This window comes from Montipora capricornis, unplaced genomic scaffold (assembly GCF_036669925.1).
Source record: "Montipora capricornis isolate CH-2021 unplaced genomic scaffold, ASM3666992v2 scaffold_483, whole genome shotgun sequence".
Classification (NCBI taxonomy): Eukaryota; Metazoa; Cnidaria; class Anthozoa; order Scleractinia; family Acroporidae; genus Montipora; species Montipora capricornis.
Window position 1 is genome coordinate 127,501 of NW_027180220.1, and position 20,000 is coordinate 147,500.

Sequence of the window (20,000 nt, forward strand, 5' to 3'; positions counted from 1 at the left end):
AATCTTAACATTACAGCAACAATGACAAAGTTTCAATCAGTTAAAGTTCAATTCAATAAATTTTTGCTGTCAACAGAAATAGTGCTTAAAATATATTTTATACGTGGACAAAGTGGTTCAATGAGAGTCATAAAGTGGAAGAAAGTCGCTTTCTCTTGCAGAGCAACTGTTAACCAATCAATATCAAGTAATCCTGCCTTTTTGATAACCAAAAGTACCCTCAACATTAACAAAAATGCCCTCTTTCTCAGCCAATCAGCATTCAGTAATTTTGCCCCGTGATTAAAAAACTTAGTAAGATGAACAAGTAATTGATGCGTAATCAGCCAGTTCTGACTACGTTTTACTTGCTTCCTGTTGTGTTTTCTATACTTTAAATTAATGCTTGAGAGCACATTGGTGTTGTTTTTACATAAAGTTTGTAAAACGTTCACGGTCACTCAGTATCCCTGCTTAAGAGCTTGCATCGATTTGAGAAACATTGCAAGGTAATAATATTAGCCTGAGGGGTGTAATAAATTATTTGTTTCTTGTGTGATCGCGGAACTATATACTGCCCTGCATTCTTTCCTTACACATTGAGAGAGTAAGTAAATGATGTATCTTGAATTGTTCCTGAACAGAGAAGGTTTTAGTTGTTTAATCCGCTTAGATTCAAAGTGGAGGGTGTCCGCACAAAGCAAATGATGAGATAGAATGCATTGAATATTTCAGCCATAACAAATCCGTAATGTCTTCTCCCTTTAAAGTTTTACTTTAAGCTGAGCAAGACCAAAGCCTTGTATGTATGGTTTCCATCACAACTTTGAGCCTCCCGGAACAAAACCATCAGTTGTTTTGAGCAATGGAACAGTCATTTCATCTCGATCCGTGTTCAATTTGAAGTGCCTTTCTAATCAGTTGCGCAGTTTGCTCGAGTGTGAAATGACTTCTTATTTTTCCTGCTCCATTTGTCACTTCTCTTAAGAACCTTTCAGCTTTTTGCATCAGTTCTACTTTTTTGCCTACTAGGCATAAATGATTTGTGTTAAGAAAGTTAAAAGTTTTCGTACAAGATTCGATAATGCATGGATAACCACATTAAATTATAATATTTTGCAGAGTCACTTCTTGTTGTGGAGGACCTCGCATCGATAATTAGCATCCAATTGGTAAGTTGCTCACTGTTACTCTTTCTTAATAACACCAACAAGTAATTTTAGTGTGATTAAAACCAGTTCTGAAGACTTTTGCGGTAGTTTTCGTTGTTTTCACTTTACTCAGTTTGGATCAAGTTAGTGACTTAAGTGACTCAGTTTGGATCAAGTTAGGAGCAACGAACAATAACATCTCTTCTATATATTTGCATTCCGTAACTTGCTGAGTACATTTCTCTGAAGAAGGTCGCAGAAGGCGGCTGAAAATGTAGTTTTTTAACGTTTTAAGATGTGTTTTAACCCCTCTTCTTTTAGAATGCTTTATGTTTATTTTCTGAAGTGATCTCCGTCACTCATGATCAGTTGCGAATGATGCACCCAATATTGCTTACCCATTAATTTATTTGCAGCCAGATTCATTAATATTCCTGCTCAAAAGGTTGAAAAGAGGAACATTGCAAGGTATTCAGTAATATTAGCTAGCTGAGTGTAATAAGTTATTTGTTTGTCATTTCACCGAACTATGCTTACCCTCTATTCTTTCCTTGCACAACGAGAAAGTAAGTGATGTATCATTCTTCAGCTTTTTTTATTTACATTCATTTGATCTCGATCCCCGGTGTTTGGGTAGGCATAATTTATTTGTGTTAAGACAGTTATATCCCCCAAGATAATGCTTTACCGAGAGACTTGGCAGTAAATAACCACATCAAATTAAACTTTTTAGAGTTACGAGCCGAACCTTTGGCTTTTGAAAAGGATCCGTTTGGACCAACACTGGTAAGTCGTTTATTTTTACTTGTATCTTTATCTTATGAACAAATGACTCATGCTATGCAAACCAGTTTCAATTACATCCAACTTGCTCCATGAAGAGATATTTTTTTCAATCGGTTGAGCCTGCTCGGGGTTACTCGGAATAAATCCGAATTCCCCTTGGCAGGAGTCGAAGCTATGACCTTCTGCAATAAGTTCTCACGTTAGAATGTCAAATTATTTGATTTTCAAAGTTAAGCCCGGCAAAAAAATGAAGAATCCGATTTAAAATTAAAGCAAGTGAGTGATGGGCACAACATGAAATGCATTCATGAAGAAATTATTATTAATTTTTTTGTGTTATCTTGGATTAGTATTCGAGGTCTCTTGGTATTTTTCTAAATCAGAATTTTTGCCTTACTTCATTGCATATCATATGTTTATATCAGAGTTAGAATCTGGAAGAAAGATTGTCTTGTAACCTCCCCTGCTCTTACTGAGCAATTGTTAACCAATCAGGATCAAGTGATCATGCCTTAATTCTTGCCGACCTAAAAGTGGCCTGGTGATAAAGAAATTAATGCATTCTTTCTCAGCCAATCAGCACTCAGTAATTTTCGCCTGTATTTGGAAAACTTAGTAAATGAACAAGTAATTGATGGGTAATCAACCAGTTCTGACTACGTTTTACTTGCTTCCCGTTGTGCTCTCTACACTTTGAATTAATGCTTGAAAGTATATATTGTTGTTTTTACATAAAGTTTGTAAAACGTTCACGGTTATTCAGTTGTAACTGACGCGCGCGCGCATGCAAACAATTCACCGATATTGGTTATCCATTAATTCATTTGTAGCTGGATTCCTTTGGGTTTCTGCTCAGTCCGTTCCAACAAGGACATTGCAAGGTAATGAGACACTCTCAATTAATTATTTGTTTGTTGTTTGATCGAACTGTACTGCTTTCTGTTCTTTGCTCAGTTGCATCGAGAATCACATCATGTCTCATCAGTCTTAAAGTCTTCACTGTTACTCATTGTTTCATTACAAGACCAAGTAATGTATGCGTAGTAAAACCAAATCTCAATATTTTCTACTGGGCTCCTGCTTGTTACGTTTTCTCTGTACTTTGGATTAAAGTTAGTAACTATATCGGCACACATTCCTTTTATGTCTATACCTCTTACTAACCGAGTTCGAGGTCCGTACTGTAAGTTACGGACCGAGTTTTTTCCCGTTGATTTATGGCCCAAGCGCGAAGCGCGCGGGCCATAAATCAACGGGAAAAAACGAGGATCCGTAACTTAAAGTACGGACCGAGAAAACGAGGTTAGTAAGATATTTATTATATCTCTGAGGTTAACCGGCGCGCGGGCAAGGAAACTAGTCAAAGTGAAGCGGAAGGTTCAACTGCCACAAAGAATGCCGTGCCAAAATCCCAAAAACTAAATCTTCTTGGCTGTTAAGTTTGAAATAGTTGCTTGCAAGATTCAAACAGTTTTCAGTACAAGTTTATGCAACAGAAATGACATGAAAAACTCGCTACATGATGTTTTGTCGAAATTTTGAATTTAGCGGGCTGTACAGCGGACCGTACTGTAGAATACGGCCGGCTAATTTAGCCAATTACAGCGCGCGTACTATCTGAGAGATATAATAAATTTGTTTATTTCCTGGAGTGGTGACAATTATTCAGAAGCTCCTGGTTGTGACTGACGCATGCAGCAAACAAATTACCAATTTTGTTTACCATTAATTCATTTATGGCGGGATCCATTATTCCGGATTAAGAGCTTGCAATGTTCGAGGAACATTGCAAAAAAATTAATAATATTAGCCTGAGGGGTGTAATAAATTATTTGTTTCTTGTGTGATCGCGGAACTATATACTGCCCTACATTCTTTCCTTACACATTGAGAGGGTAAGTAAATGATGTATCTTGAATTGTTCCTGTTTAGTTGTTTAATCCGCTTAGATTTAAAATGGAGGGTGTCCGCACAAAGCAAATGATGAGATAGAATGCATTGAATATTTCAGCCATAACAAATTCGTAATGTCTACTCCCTTTAAAGTTTTACTTTAAGCTAAGCAAGACCAAAGCCTTGTATGTATGGTTTCCATCACAACTTTGAGCGTCCCGGAACGCCATCAGTTGTTTGGAGCAATGGAACAGTCATTTCATCTTGATCCGTGTTCAATTTGAAGTGCCTTTCTAATCAGTTGCGCAGTTTGCTGGAGTGTGAAATGACTTCTTGTTGTTCCTGCTCCATTTGTCGCTTCTCTTAAGAACCTTTCAGCTTTCTGCATCAGTTCTACTCTTTTTGCCCTCTAGGCATAAATGATTTGTGTTAAGAAAGTTTAAAGTTTTCGTACAAGATTCGATAATGCATGGATAACCACATTAAATTATAATATTTTGCAGAGTCACTTCTTGTCGTGGAGGACCTCGCATCGATAATTAGCATCCAGTTGGTAAGTTGCTCACTGTTACTCATTTCTTAATAACACGAACAAGTAATTTTTATGTGATACACCAGATCGGATGACTTTTGCGGTAGTTTTTGTTGTTTTCTCTTCACTCAGTTTGGATCAAGTTAGTGACTAGTGACTCAGTTTGGATCAAGTTAGGAGCAACGAACAATGATATCCTTTTCTATGTATTTGCATTCCGTAACTTGCTGAGTACATTTCTCTGAAGAAGGTCGCAAAAGGCGGCTGAAAATGTAGTTTTTCAACGTTTTAAGATCTGTTTTAACCCCTCTTCTTTTAGAATGCTTTATGTTTATTTTCTGAAATGATCACCGTCACTCATGATGAGTTGCGAATGATGCACCCAATATTGCTTATCCGTTAATTTATTTGCAGCCAGATTCATTAATATTCCTGCTCAAAAGGTTGAAAAGAGGAATATTGCAAGGTATTTAGTAATGTTAACTTGCTGAGTGTAATAAGTTATTTGTTTGTCGTTTCATCGAACTATGCTACCCTCTATTCTTTCCTTGCACATCGATAATCCATCACCCTTGTTAAACATAACATATTTTTCAATGTGTTTGCCTGGAAATTGTTCAGTTTTGACATAAAATTTCGCCGTAGATCCACATTTGGGTAACATGCTTTTAACTCAACTAATGATGTTATCGACAGATATATAATGATTATGCTTACGATTTCGACAACAAATAATTTTCACACTGTTAAATTTGAAATACCAATTAGTTCACCTAAACATGTTCGGCTTATTTTTTGTTCCTTTTACAATTCACAAGACACTAGCTTTGAAAGAAAACGGACAAATATCTTCAAGGTCTGCAAAGAAATATCAAAATCTTACACATTAACAACGAAATTGTAACAAATGAGTTTAATGAATTATTTAATAAAAATGTTTAGAAAAGTTGCAATTGCTACTAATAATATTTCAAATGGATCTATTACAATTTCTAATCCAAGTTTTAACGTCATTACACTTAAGGCAACCTTGAGAAACTTTTGGTGTTAATTCTTTTCAATTTACAACATCTGTTGAAAACTTTTCCGACCTATTTTTTTCCGATTGCGATATTATTGAATTAAAGCCTTACAAAAAAGCCTTACTAGAGAGAAGAAAGTCATGTTAGAGCTGCTTCTTATGGAGAGCCATATGTGCCAAAATTAAAATTACAAATAACTGGTGTAAATCTACAATCGTTAGTGTAGGATTACTGATCGTTGGTTTTAAACCACAATCGTTAGTGCAGAAGTACCAGTCGTTGGTGTCAAACCACAATCGTGAGTGCAGAATTACTAATCGTTGGTGTTAAACTGTTGGTGTTAAATCTTTGATGTTAAATTGTCATCGTAACTGCTGGGCAAAAATCGTCACCGTTAAAGTACAAAGAGTCACGATCAACTTGAATGGCAACTGTTAAGCCACGAATCACTCCTGCTAGGTTTTCGTTTCTTTCGCTAGTGCTAATTAACAATTAGACCTGTAGCCCGCGAGGGCTACGGGTAAAATAGCCCATAAGGGGAAGCCGAATGGGCTATTGACCCGTGGCCCTTGAGGGCGAAGGGTCTAATTGGTTTAGTATCACCCAACTAGTTGGACAGAAAAGGCAATGATAAAGTTAGCAAATGCAAGTTGAAGAAATATTAATTTGGGAATAAAACGAACGAAAGCGTCACGCTTTTCGCTACTCGAGAACTATTACTAATAGTCCTCTAGTAGCGTAGGCGGCCACTTGCCATATATTAAAATTCAGCTTGAAAGAGAGGTTTAGAGGACCAAGACAAAGGAAAGTGGATGATAAGTTAATATTTTTTACATCCATTCCAACTTGTTTCTATTGTTTTTGTCCTCTCTACCTCATATCAAGCTGAATATTGATATTTCGAAAATGGCCTATTAAAATGCAGGATTTGCATTAGAGGGGTTTTCAAATCAGTGTCGTAAAACCCAAACCAAAGTAATTACTTTGGCCAATCAAAAAGGACGGAGAGAATCCAGTAAACCAATCAAAACTCGAAGTAATTACACGTAGCCAACACAAAGCGGGGGAAAATGTGCATGCGCGAGCCACGATTGGTTTTGGTGCGAGAACTTATTACTTTCGACACTCAATTGACGAGCGGTACCGAACGGTCAGTACGAAGTCTTGCACGTACGAGCACGTGACGGTGAAGAGAAAGAGGAAGTGGCCTTGGTCTGGAGCGGCGATCAACGGGATTTGTTTCAACATCATTTGCCATTCTTAAAAGCAAAGGAAAATAAAAGCGACAAAGGCACATTTGCGTAAACCAAAGGCTCATATAGTAAATTAATTGCCATAAACTTTCTTGTTGTTGTAAAGTGGGCAGGTAGATTCCCTTCAGATAAAATAGAAGCCACAAAAAAGACCAAAACGTCCCTTTCATAAGTAGCGAAAATTCTTTACCTTTCACAAAATTGTTGTGCAACGTGAACTTCCGCAGCAAAGCGACATCAAATTGACGGACTAATCTGATAAGAACGAGACACGCGACTTACCCTTCTCTCGCCGTCGACGATTTCGGATATCGAGCACAGATTGTCTTTAGGGGAGTAGGTCAGCTATGGGACGCCAAATGTAAAAATATTATTTAAGTACTTTCCCCCTATTTTTTTGTTATTTATCAAATATCACAAAAGTTATCTTGTAATTTATAAATAACAAATTCAAGTACCTTTGCGATTTGTAAATCACACGATTGCCAACATTGCGATTTATAAATCGCAAAGTAGCAAACTGTGCGATATATAAATAGCAAGAATCGGACATTGGAGATTTAGAAATGTGTATTTATAAATTACGCGTTATATAAATTGCAAAGTTGGCAATCTTGCGATTTATAAATCGCAAAGATGACAATCCTGCCAATAATGAAAATAATATCTTTTTACATTTGGCGCCCCATAGTCAGCGACATTTTGAAGTTTGTTCTCAAAAGACCAGCAGACTCACCTAAAATTTCGAGATCCTTACCCATCACCATGCGTGGTCTAACAAGTAAGGCAACACATTGTGTCCAACCCTTGGAATATTGAAATCTGACATAGGAATTTTGATCAGGAAATATTGTGTCGCTTACTTGACGAGTGATGCCCCATTCTAAACCCAATAGCACTTCCCACTAAAAGCCACTCTAGTCCACCAGTGGGTGCCAATTTGATACAGTAGATAGATAGGTAGATGGCCTTTATTTAAAAGCGATGAGTATTAAAACTACATGAGCTTGTGGGGTCGATTTCGCCCGAAATGACTCATAAGCACCTCGAATTTGCTCGGCAAACCACGTCGGCCATGAGGAGAATCCTGGCGTTGCTCTCCATAGAAAGTAGCGTCTTGAAAAAGTTCGAAGCACAGGACATAACACCTGAAGTCGTTCAGAATCTGTTTGACGCTCAACTGTTTGAACTCGGAGTGACAACTATAGGAAAGCGCCAGCTATGACGGTACCTCTGCATGGAAAGCAGAGCCGGCAATGGTAAGCAGGTCGCTTTTTATGATAAGCTTATTTTACAAGTGAGTTTAAGCTGAACTTCTGAAAATTTTATGAACAAAGAACAATAGAAATAATATGCAGAAGTAACATCTCGTAATGTAGGTTTCGTTTTGCTTGATGAAGTCAGCGAAACGTTATTGCCTATTCTAATTCGTTGCATGCGCTCAATTTGGTAGTGAGTCTTGCAGCCTCGCTTTTAATATGTGGAAGTGGATAACCTAATACAAATTCACTGGTTAGTTGTAGTTTTCAGCTTTTAACCCCAAATATGATATGAAGATTAGGACTGATAGTTATTTGAAAAGGAAATCGCTAGCAAGAAGTACCACGAATTTATACCGATGACACATGTTTTGCATTTCAGTCATTTCACTTTTTTTCCTCATTTTCTTTTATATCATGGTTTTCTTCTTGGCAGTGCATAGCATCTGGAGCAAGAGTGGCTGTAAATGAAGTGTTTAGTTATCTACAGCAACAACAAACTAGATCCACAGTTCCTGTGGCTGACGTAATATCAGAAGCACATACATTGTACTCTGGTTCAGTCTCTTGCAACATGCTAACTATGATCTAACAGAACTGGTGGGGGAAAACTAGCCTTTAAAGGTAGGTAGTTCAAGGACAAAGCCTGGTAAATGTAGATTTCCATTCCAAGGTTCAAGGGCAACTGGCATTATCAAAGGAAAGGTTGCAGCGCCAAGGGTTCATCAGAAATGTGTGGTGGTTTTGGATCACAAGGACAACTGTCCAGAAGTGTACCCTTGGCAGATGACATGGTTGTGAGTGACGGTAACATACATTATCAGGGAAATGATGATGAAATTCACATCAGAGAGAAAATTAGAGACTACCCTGTGTGCAAGACTGCAAGAGTGTGAATCTACTGTTGATGGTATTTTTCTTTCCTGTTCAGTCCTTATTAAGTAATCCTTTAAGTAATCCTAAGAATTATTTTGTACCAAAACACAGAGCTGCAAAGTGAATGAGATGCAGTGAAGGGGTGCAACGCATAGATTTTTTAGCATATAAGCACTTTTTTTAACAGATAGGTTTTGGACATTTTAAACTTGCAAGGGTGACAGTTTAGAATCTATTATTGTGTTGGGTTTTGATGCCAATCCTTGCTGTAGCCTTTTTGAAGAAAACCCAAAGGTGAACCTGTCAGAATAGCATATCCACTCTATCTTTATGCATTTCAAGGGTTACCAGAATATCGTTTACGACACATTAACTAATAGAAGCCAGTAAAAGGAACGTTGCTTGCCAGCCCTTCTAGTTTTAGCTAAGGGTAACATGCATTTTCTCTACTCAAGAAGTTAGGAAGGGATTGGGTGTGGACAAGTGAGTATGTATGGCATGTATATTTGTCATAAGGATATTTTTCTTTTTATAGGACAGTGATGATGAGGAATTTGTGAAATACAGTGAGGATGTACGTACTTTTGGGAGACAGTTGGATGAGGACTTTGTGAAACACACTGAGGATGCAGGTTCTTTTGGGACACAGTCAGTGTCATCAACCAGCACTCCTTCAATTAACCCCTGTACAACTACAATCCAGCTAATGCAGCCATCAAGTACAGCTAATGCAGCCATCAAGTAGTACTGGTCCAACTAATACCAATGTTGTTGATTATTTATCAACTGGTCAGTTAGCACCAGGAACCAGTAATGATGATGACCAGTTCATGAAGGATTAAGTTAACGGAATTGTTTCCCAACATAAAGATGCAAGTGATAGAAGAAACTGTCCACAACTCTTGAGGATGCAGTTGACTTAATTACTTCTTGAACTTTTACACTTGGTTTAAATGTTATTTTCTTTTGTTTCAATATGATAGACATACATTACCATAAACAAAAACGAAGCAAATTAAATTTTAACCCATTGACTTCCAGGGGAGTCTGGCTGGTTCAGGCCGGTTTGGGTGTCAAAGGGTTAAACCAAGAATAAAATTGAACCAAAACATCTACAGTGTATATTTGGTACATGTTGCTGATTTGGTGCAATATTCAGGGTCTATCCAATCGATTTGATTAATTTTCCTATAAGTCATTCAGAATCTCAAAGCATTATTGGTCTTGAACTTATATCACTGGACCGAGGAATCTTGGAAGGAATGAGAATACGGTCATTTGCAAGCCAGTTGTGTAGATCTTTCTCGAATTAGATTTTAGTACATGGGTAACTTGTTTGGAAGCTCCCCAGACAGGTTGGTTTTTTACCTTTTACTTGTTTCATGGGCAAAGTGGTTGGTTCACGGTTTGGGCAAACGGTGAACAAAATTAAAGACCAACAAACTTCTGTTGGGAATTGTGCTTACCATTTGAACAAAGCAGTGCTGTTTACTGGTCCAGGAACACAGGACCACCTTTTCAGACATTTCATTGCTTTTGGTAATTTTCCACTGCAAGAACACAATATGTTGTGTCCATTTACTTTCCAACCTAAATTTCGAGAAATGCTTAGCAAAAAGGGTATACCTCTGCTGTTTAGTTTGAAAAAATATATGTTAATTATTGAACTATATAGACTGATACTGAATACCATAGGGAATGCGAGATCATAAATTGAGTCCTTTTCTTTAGGAGAGTCTTTTTCTTTAGGAGATGTTATAATGTCCATTAGAGTCTAATGTCACTTGAGCCTCTACATGTATATTGACACATAGGCCGTAGTGGATCATTGGTTATATATTAAACTATTTAAAGTTAGGTAAAAATAGAAGGTGTGCATCAAGGGTGAGGTGGGTTGATAATGCATATGGGAACTACAAAAGGGAAAGTGACTAGACTTTAGATCTCCAGAGGCCGTCAATTCTCTGGGAAGGGGTTCCATCTACCACCAAAGATCGTTTACCAACCAAGTCTGAAAGGAAGCTCTCCTCTATTGTGTAAATTGAACTAAATAGCAGTCCCATTTTTTTTCAGAAATCTTTACGTTATTGAACACCTTGGTTTTGTCCTTGACTAAGAACCTCCGGAAAACAGTTACAAAAAAATGAAATAGATCAATTAATATTTTTTGTGCCTGTTGTGTCATGTAATGAGTGTGCATGTGCAACATTTACAAGAAAAGGTTCAAGTACAACTTTAGTTTAAGAAAATATATTTTGCAAATGTTTTAATTTGGTGCGCTGAGGTTTGATACAAATGTAGGCCACTGGGGTTGAAAGTGATAGATACAATAGCACACTAAGCTTTCTACAGTCCATGTACAGTTTTGAACTATTCCTTCAGACATGCAGAAATCAGAGTAAAAGGCAGCTAAACATTTAATGCAAAGTCGTGCAATTTTTGTATTTATGAAATAAATAAGGTCAGTACTGTGTGTCTTGCAATTTCTAGGATAAGAATGCTACAAATAAATAATAAAATTATATTCCTTGTATTTCAAATTATAATTTTTTAAATAGGCAATGTTAAGCAGTAAGGATGAAATAGCTGCTCTAATGCTGACCCATGATTTTTTAAGGCTCATGGAAGAAAGTGGGTTGACAGTAATGTTGACAGTAAGTAAAGTACATTTTCCCCTTGTCCCTGAAATACAATACAATACAATACTTTGTTGACACTCCCAAGGGGTTTTTTTAGCGACAATTGACATAATTGACATAAGAACTGCTCATAGATAAATTTTAATAGAACCATAGTTAATTTAATTAAATGATTTGGTAAAAAACAGGCGACGGGGTAGCTCATCGTAAAACAAACAGTATACTTTTTACTTGTTGTATTTCCCATTGTTAAACTGAGACACCAACCTTTCTCTCTGCAATGTCCTTATTTGATCAGTGATTTTTGTGGCTGAAACATTTTTGGTAGATACATTGTACTTTTCAGATCATATAGGTCACTCTGTATAAAATAACCCAGATATACTCTTTTCTTGAGTTGACCACCTTTGAGTTGTTCTTTGTTTCTTCATCTTGTCGCACCTGTTCTGAATACAGTTCGAGATTTATGTAGCAAAACTGAGAGGTTTTATAGAAATTCTGCAGCAAGACTTTGCCACCGTGCATTTCATGCTACATAATTGTTGTCATTGAAAGATTTTACTTATGTAGTGTTTATTATTTATGAACTGGTCAATATCTCTTAAACCTATTGCACTTTTTTTAAAAAACCAAACAGCTTCATTTGTTTCACATCAGTTTCCAAAAGCAGATTTTATTCATTTCTCACAGGATAAAATTATTATAATGGCATCCAGCTTTCTGTTTTTTTTTTTGGGGGGGGGGGGGGGGCTAACTGCTTTTTAGAAACAGATTCATTAATAACATTTTGGTACTTATTTCCTAACTTGTCATTTATTTTTGTTTTTAAGGATGAAAATTGTCCAGTGATGTTTCAAGGCCTAATTACACAATTGGTCTTGAGCAAGCGAATTGCAATGCTGGACCACTTTGTAGCAGGACTAGAGATCCTAGATGTATTACCTGCAGTGTGTGCTAAGCCTGAATTTCTCTTTGTTTTATCTGGAAAGAAGATATCTCCTGACAGTGTCAAAAGTGTGTTCAGGTTGAAACCTTCTGCAAGTGAATTAATGTATTCAAGCTGTGACTATTTTTACTATGGTCAAAATGTACATTGACAACAGCAGTGAAGAAGGTAAGATCTTAATTGATGCATTTAAGGGAGGGCCCATCTATAGACCCACTTGCTAAACTCTTGAACGGTGAAAGTGTTATGTGTAGTCTTTGCCGATAGATAATAATTGGATATTTACTTGCATAAAATTTCCAGGTATTTAAAAGCGGGGCTTAAGCCAGAAATTGAAAACTTGTATTATTATTATTATAAGAATAATAATAATAATAATAATAATAATAATAATAATAATAATCACAATCATAATAATGTTTCTTTTATAGCGCCTATCCAGACATGATCTAAGCGCTTTACAAGTCATGAAAAATTAAAATTAATCCATAAGGGAAAAAAGTTTTACAAAAATTTCCTTAAGTAAATAAGTTTTAAGTCGTGTTTTGAAAGTCTCGAGAATATCAGATTTTTAAATGTGTTCTGGTAGAGCGTTCCAAAGTTGTGGCGAGGCGACAGCAAAAGCTCTAGATCCATAAGACTTCATATTATAGGTGGTAGGGTTAAGACGGAGCAATGTAGATGATCGGAGGATTCTTGAAGGACGGTGGAGACTTATCAGTTCTTGTATGTATGAGGGAGACATCATGCAAAGCCTTGAAAGTGAGAATTAAAATCTTAAACTTTATGCGTTCAGTAAGTGATAACAAGTGTAGATATTTCAAGAAGGGAGTAATGTGGTTGTATCTCGAGAAAAATGTTATTAAATGAGCAGCTGCGTTTTGTACATACTGTAGTTTTTTAGCGGCATATTTTGGGAGATTGTACAGAAGGGAGTTGCAGTGGTCAAGGTTGGATATTAAGATAAAGGCATGCACAAGTGTTTTAGCAGTTTCCATTGATATAAATTTTAAATTAAAATTTAAATGCACGGGTGTTCTCACTTATGTCCAGAAATAAACCAAACTGTGTGCGAAAATTAAAACTTTTAATGTCGAAAACAACCAGAAGTACAAGATTATTACTAAATTTTCTGATAAGTGATAGATTACAAAGGTGATATCAGTGGTCAAAATGTTGTGGCCAAAATGACTCACAAGGGGCAGCCAAGTGAGTCCACAACAAATTTTGACCACTGTGATGATGAATATCGTTGTCGATAAGAGTACAGACAACACTGAACCACTTTCGATTTGTTTCTTACCACAATATTCAACGCCAAAGATAGTTTTTATTTCAGAGCGTGACCAAAATCATGACACAAAGAAAGAGCAAGCGTTGTCTATAACTTTCTCCCAATACGATTGGTTTATTTCCCAAAATGAGCGTTCCTGATAATTTGGCTATTACATTGTGTGACAAATTGACACGAGCATGACACGAGCGGCTTTGTCTAGACTCCTATCGACAACAGAAAATTAGCCAATCAGATCGCGAGATTACAAGCAATTGTGGTAAAACAGTATTTTCATCTAATTGCTAAAAAAGTACACCATTTTCTATTTCTCATTGTGGATTGTAAATAATTTTTATGATTTTTAAAAAAAATCATTGTTGATGCTACATAATTAGAGTACCCTTGTGTATTGTTTAGTTAAAATAACCAGTGTTGTTTTTTTGTTGTGTACAGAGCTCAAGCGACTATTAAAGTTCTCTACTGGTGCAGAGGAACACCCCCCCCCCCCCTCCCCTTGTGGTGTTATACTGTTGGAAACTAGTTGTGATAATGAATTAGTATCTATGCATCTACCTGCTTATGAGAGATTATCATCCACAGTTTATGGCGTCTTTAGAGTATGACGACTTCAGAAGTGCATTTTCAGCAGCTATTGATGGAAATTCCTTTAACTGTGTTAGGAGTTATTTTTCTATGTTGTTACTGTTGGACTGTTGGGCCATTTGAGATGACGATCTCTGTGGTAAATAACGAGACAAAGTTGATTCAGTAGAATAACATAGATATAAAAGTAGGTCTAGAGTGTTTGATAGGTTTTTGAAGCATATTCAGTGGGATCAGGGTTTACTGATTTCCCTTTTGTCTTTTGCCTGTATCATCTGACTCTCCCTCTGTTAAGCATCTTTTGTGTGGCAACTTCACTTGGGCTGTGGACACTTTTCTTTCTTTCTGCCTTCTTTCTCTCATAATTTGTTCCTTGCCTTGTAAACATTAAATTTCTTCTGTATGCTCTTACTCTTTCTGCTCCTGTTTTTGGAACCTTCTAAGACGATTAACCATGATTGATCTTAGTTACTAACAGTAATACTTTCAGAACATCAAGATTACATCATAAGTTTAAACTAACTAGTTGGTCTGCTGTTTCCCTCAACAATGTTTATTGAGCATTCTCTGAAATAAACTTAACTGACCAGGTACGAAACTCTTGATTTGGAATGATTTTAAAGCAAAATAGCAAAATAAAGGCATTCTTATTTTGAAATCTACATAATTATTCAATTCACAGAGTGCAATGTCCATAAAATATAGTGTAATGTCCGCCATATAACATTTTCACCAATAACAACCTAGGAGACTGGAACAGAGTGATTGATCAGGGCTGGGCACAGTCTAATACCAGTAAACCAAATACATGTATGCAATGAATTTAAAGTGACCAAAATGAAGCAAATACCACAATTATCTTACTACCCTGCTACCAACTGCTGAACCACTTCACGAAGGTAGATGTAGATGTCGACTCCTCGCTACACTGAAGTGGGTCAACAGAAGCAGTTCCCTATGTCACTTGATTGACTTGATTCAATATCACTACTGTAGCTGGAACTTCAACAAGGTGTACATCAAATCCACTGGGTGGTGGGGTGGGCCGTGGGGATAACACCCGTAGTAAGTTAAGTCAATGGAGTCATCATTTTGTGCAGCAATACTAGAATAATACCAAAGTTGGTCGGGTGACCAATTGTATGCTGTGCGCATGGGGTGGTGGTTACAAGCTTCCGAGTATTCCTGAAGTGCTCTGTTTATCCTTGATAGGAAAACGTATAGCAGGAAAAAGAGATCCACGTCATCAGTTGGAGAAAGTAAACCAGAATCTTCTAACAAATGAAACAGTGAATAGTACAGGGCACAGACACATCTGAAGACATCTCTCCACAATCTTTTAATACGTTGATTGAGGCTGGAACGGCCAGCAATGTGACTGCCCCTGTGTTTAATCCTTTCATGACGAACATAAAGAGTTCAACATCGATATTTTCGCCTCCTTTGTCAGACCGTGTGCGAAATGGCCATCCAAATCTCTCTGTAGCTTCAACGAAGCACTGACCCAACAGTTGCTGCCCAATTATTATTGGAGCATTTTTGCGAAGACGCGAGGCTTGCCAAGGGAGGGGGGGGGGACTTAATGCCGCACGAAGTATTGCAGCAAGCAGAAAAATTCTCGATCGTGCTGTGAAAAGTGTAATGCAAGGTTCCCTGAAGATTTTAGCAAGGACCAATGAAAGCGCGTGTTTTGATGTGTGATGTGATGTCATTAGACAAACTTGCATGACGGGCGCGACTATTGATGATCTTGTGTTCGGAGGTGAGTGAAAACACATTTTTCTCATTTGCCTGACCATTGTGTTTTGTACACTTGGTTTGAGTGTTCTTTTAATATTTATTTTCGAACCATCGTGTTCTATATTGAGTGAACGAGCTCAAAACTAAACCGGCGTACGAGTTCTTATCGGTCGTTGTTGTCAATTTTGGATTTCGGCCCGCCAGTTTGTTTTTCGTTTGGTAACCATTGAGTTGTGAACAATTTTTTTTTTCAAAGGGAATACGTTGTCTGCAAAGTTCACAATTCGATGATCAATTTGACTTATAATTCATCGCTGTATCTTGCAAAATAAAAATTATTATTACTAAGATTAAGTGATGCATTACGTCGCCCAGATCACAGTCTGACAATTGAGAGTAAATTCCCCCCCCCCCCCCCTCTCCATACCTATTTGGTACCCCTCACACTTTCTGTCGCGAAGTCTTCGCCTTCAAACCAAAGATTGTGCAATTTCCTCCATACTACAACCGACTGAAATTCAAAACTCTACCTGATCAGGATTTATGGGAATGAAAGGTCTTCCCTTACTGCCAGAACGCACGCACTCCCGCGGAAGAGCTTCTGACGTGTAATATACGACACAATAAGAGAAGTAGCTCCTCCAGACATCCGCTCCCCGTAATTCTTTCGTTGTAAACAATTTCTTGTAGACCTGTTTTATTGAAGGCTATGAACCGTTCGAAGTTGATCGTGAGTCTTTGTACTTAACGATGACAATTTTTGCCTAGCAGTTACGATTACAGTTAAACATCAAATATTTCTATTTTGCAGTTATGATCACAGTTTAACACCAACGATTAGTAAGTAATTCTGCACTAATGATTGTGGTTTAAAACCAATGATTAGTACTCCTGCACTAACTATTGTAGATTTACACCAGGCATTTGTAATTTTGCACAAATGGCTCTCCATAGCTTCTTATGGTGACCACTCTTTGGACTGACGTTAAATTTATTATATATGCCGGGTGAAGACTTCCAGGTTAAGACCATGCTTTACCCTTACGGCTCTTGCCGACGATGGGCATGATGACATTCGGTTACACAATGTCTTTTGTTATCTTTATCAGATGGATAAGGAGATTGAACACTAAGAACATGTTTTAGTTTTTAAGTTTTGCCAGATGCGGGCAAATGAAGCTAAAGTTGCGTGACTTGTCACGCGTGACTGTTGCATGACACGAAACGGGGCAAAACAAAACTCTTGCAGGAGGGCGCTCGGTTGGCTTTTGTTTGCCTAGTCATTGACTAGAACTTTCACCGCTGACAAGGCGGTTGTCGTTTTCCCATTTTACCTCTGGGAGCGAGGTTGAGATTCCGAGGAATCTCTGAGTACCCTCCTTTAACCAGTTGGGCCCAAAGTCGGGATTACCCGAGGGGTACTTTCGACTGGCTCAATTTCTCCCTATACCCTGTAACTCAACATCCGCACGAGTCGTCAAGCAGTGTTCAGAGAGTGGCCAACTGTCACACACCTAGACCCCACCAGAATCATGAGCTACTATGAGTGAGGTGTAATTCTCTTATATATTAAGCTAAGAATTCAGTTGATTAAGCTTGTGGGAAGGCAATTTTGTCCCACTTTGCTGGCTTGTGCTGATAAGCATGCGCATAACCGCTGCTATGTGCGACCGAACACAATGCGGTCGGTGTCCCACCCCCTAGGGATATCTGCCCGCATTACTTTTGCACAGCTGATATTCTCCAAAAAATTGATGGAAGCAGTGCATTAGTGTATCCACCATTTTATTTTCTTTGAAGGTATTCCTAGTCTTAGGTTATTCGTGTTAAAGGTTTGTTAAATTCTTTGTGTTATTTTTGCAATAATTAATTGCCATTTTTGTTGATTTGCTGGACGCCATTTTAATATTTTGTATGTTGTGTAAACAGCGTCGCTAGCACTGACGATCGATCAAAAATTTAGCTAGTTGGCGATTGTGCAGTACCGTCAGTTCACTTTTTGCACGGAGATACGAAATTTCAACGGAAAATTCTTATGAGTCTTATGTTTAGAAACTCACCTTTTAGCTTGACTTATGTCGAGAAAAATAAAATATATCTCGCATTTTACGAGAAGAGAACGCTTTTGAAAATGAAAAGATATAACTCGACGCTCAATAAAAATCGCATTTAATAAGAAACAAATGTTACTTACCTCAAAGAGAAATTGAAATTATCTTCCCACCTAAATAGAAGGTCGCTTGGTCACGAAAAGAACAAACGCAAGCAGACTAATCGATAAGTCTTTGGAACGTTTCGTTTTTACAACGAAATACTGAATCGTGAAGTCTAAGTGTCCGGGAAATAAGGCAACATTCTGTAAATTTTAATACCTGACATGTTTACAGTTTACTAGTGATATGATTTTTAATTTTCAACCACAAATTTCGCAAAGTGACAAGACATAAATGATTCCATGAAAATGCAGCCAGCTTGTCACAACCCGAGATGATTGGTCTCACTGTTATGGTTGGTTTGTGAATTTTCGTTAGAGTATAAAACTCTGGTATTCTAGGTGGGTTGGGTGTTTGTGACAGCCATTTTTTGGTCATGTCATCAATGTGGTTTTCACGGTGTAGGTCAGTTAACATTATAAGGTGCAAGACCTTGTTTTGAGTTCCCTTCACCATGGGTTCTGTAAGACGTCTGTAGCTTTGTTCGTCGTCAAGGAGGTTTTCTCCCTCCTTTACTTTGTCAGTTTTGTTCATGACGACAGTGGTACTGCTCTTGTCCCCTTTTTCAGGTTAATATCATTGTTTTGTTTCAATTCATTTAGTGCCTTTTGTTCGTCGCGTGACAAGTTTTGTTTCAGCTTTGTTATTTGTACTTCCATTAGTTGTCATTTAACCTCCTCAAGGTAGCTTTCAAGGGCGACTGATTTTTAACTGGTGGATTCCAATCAGATTTAACGTAGAAAGGGTGAACGTCTCTATTGTGTCCATAGAAAGTGTATTTAAGATGCATTTGTCTTCCAGAAATCTCAAAATTTATCCTGCAATAATTGCCTTTGGATTCTGTTTTTGCTTAGTTTATTTACCGGTATGAATTTTATTAACAGACAGTATCATTTTGATCAAACATGATAATGTAATGGATTTGATGATAAAAATTACGGGCAGAAACATACTTATTAAAGACAACGTTTTGGTTTCCTAATGACACCATCATCAGGTCAAATATAATATTTTACAGATAACTCGAATATTAATGTTCAAGATTAAGTTCAAAGTCCCTAGAGGCGAGGAGAAAAGTTATGCATTTGTCGAGTCACTTTGGATATTCAGACACGGTTTGTGCTCGCGAATAACATGTCAGATGTTATTGTTCTTGATTGATGTTGACTTTGGTTGTGATTCAATCACAGCCAAAGTCAACATCACTCAAGAACAATAACATTTGACATGTTTCGCATTCTTAAGAAATGCTTATGCAAATTTGATTGTCTTGTGTATGAAATGTTCCTTATTCGCGAGCACAAACCGTGTCTGAATATCCAAAGTGACTCGATAAAGGCAAAACTTTTCACCTAGCCTCTAGGGACTTTGAACTTAATCTTGAACATTAATATTCGAGTTATCTGTAAAATATTATATTTGACCTGATGATGGTGTCATGAGGACACCGAAACGTTGTCTTTAGTAAGTATGTTTCTATCATTTTGATATGATAGAAATGTTTTGTTTGCAGATACACAAATTTAAGATATTGATCATTTTGTATAACCCAGCAGTTGAAATTTTCTTTATTATTTAAAATATTTATTTATCCCACACAAATGGGCCAATTCAACCCTGGCAATGACAATACTCCATGCAATAAGCCTCTAGCTGGTTTTGGTTTTACGAGACATCTGGTTTGTCTCTTCTATTGGGCAAACCTGCCCAGAGGGAAGGAGCACGAACAGGACTTGAGGTCCTATGCGAGGCGCTCCACCCTACCCTATCCAGACCAGAAAGACCAGACCACAACACCGGGAACTACATGCCCTACTCCTGTTTACGAACCA

At 37.4% G+C, this 20,000-nt stretch overlaps 1 protein-coding gene across 1 annotated transcript in view; it reads left to right on the forward strand.

Annotated features, from left to right (window-relative positions):
* LOC138036399 (tetratricopeptide repeat protein 28-like) overlaps positions 1-20,000 on the forward strand; it is a 105,794-nt gene that overhangs the window by 74,363 nt on the left and 11,431 nt on the right. The window contains exons 5-7 of the mRNA XM_068882707.1: positions 1,102-1,151; positions 1,547-1,598; positions 1,864-1,916. The gene's annotated coding sequence lies outside the window, so the exon portion shown is untranslated. The remainder of the gene's footprint in view (positions 1-1,101; positions 1,152-1,546; positions 1,599-1,863; positions 1,917-20,000) is intronic.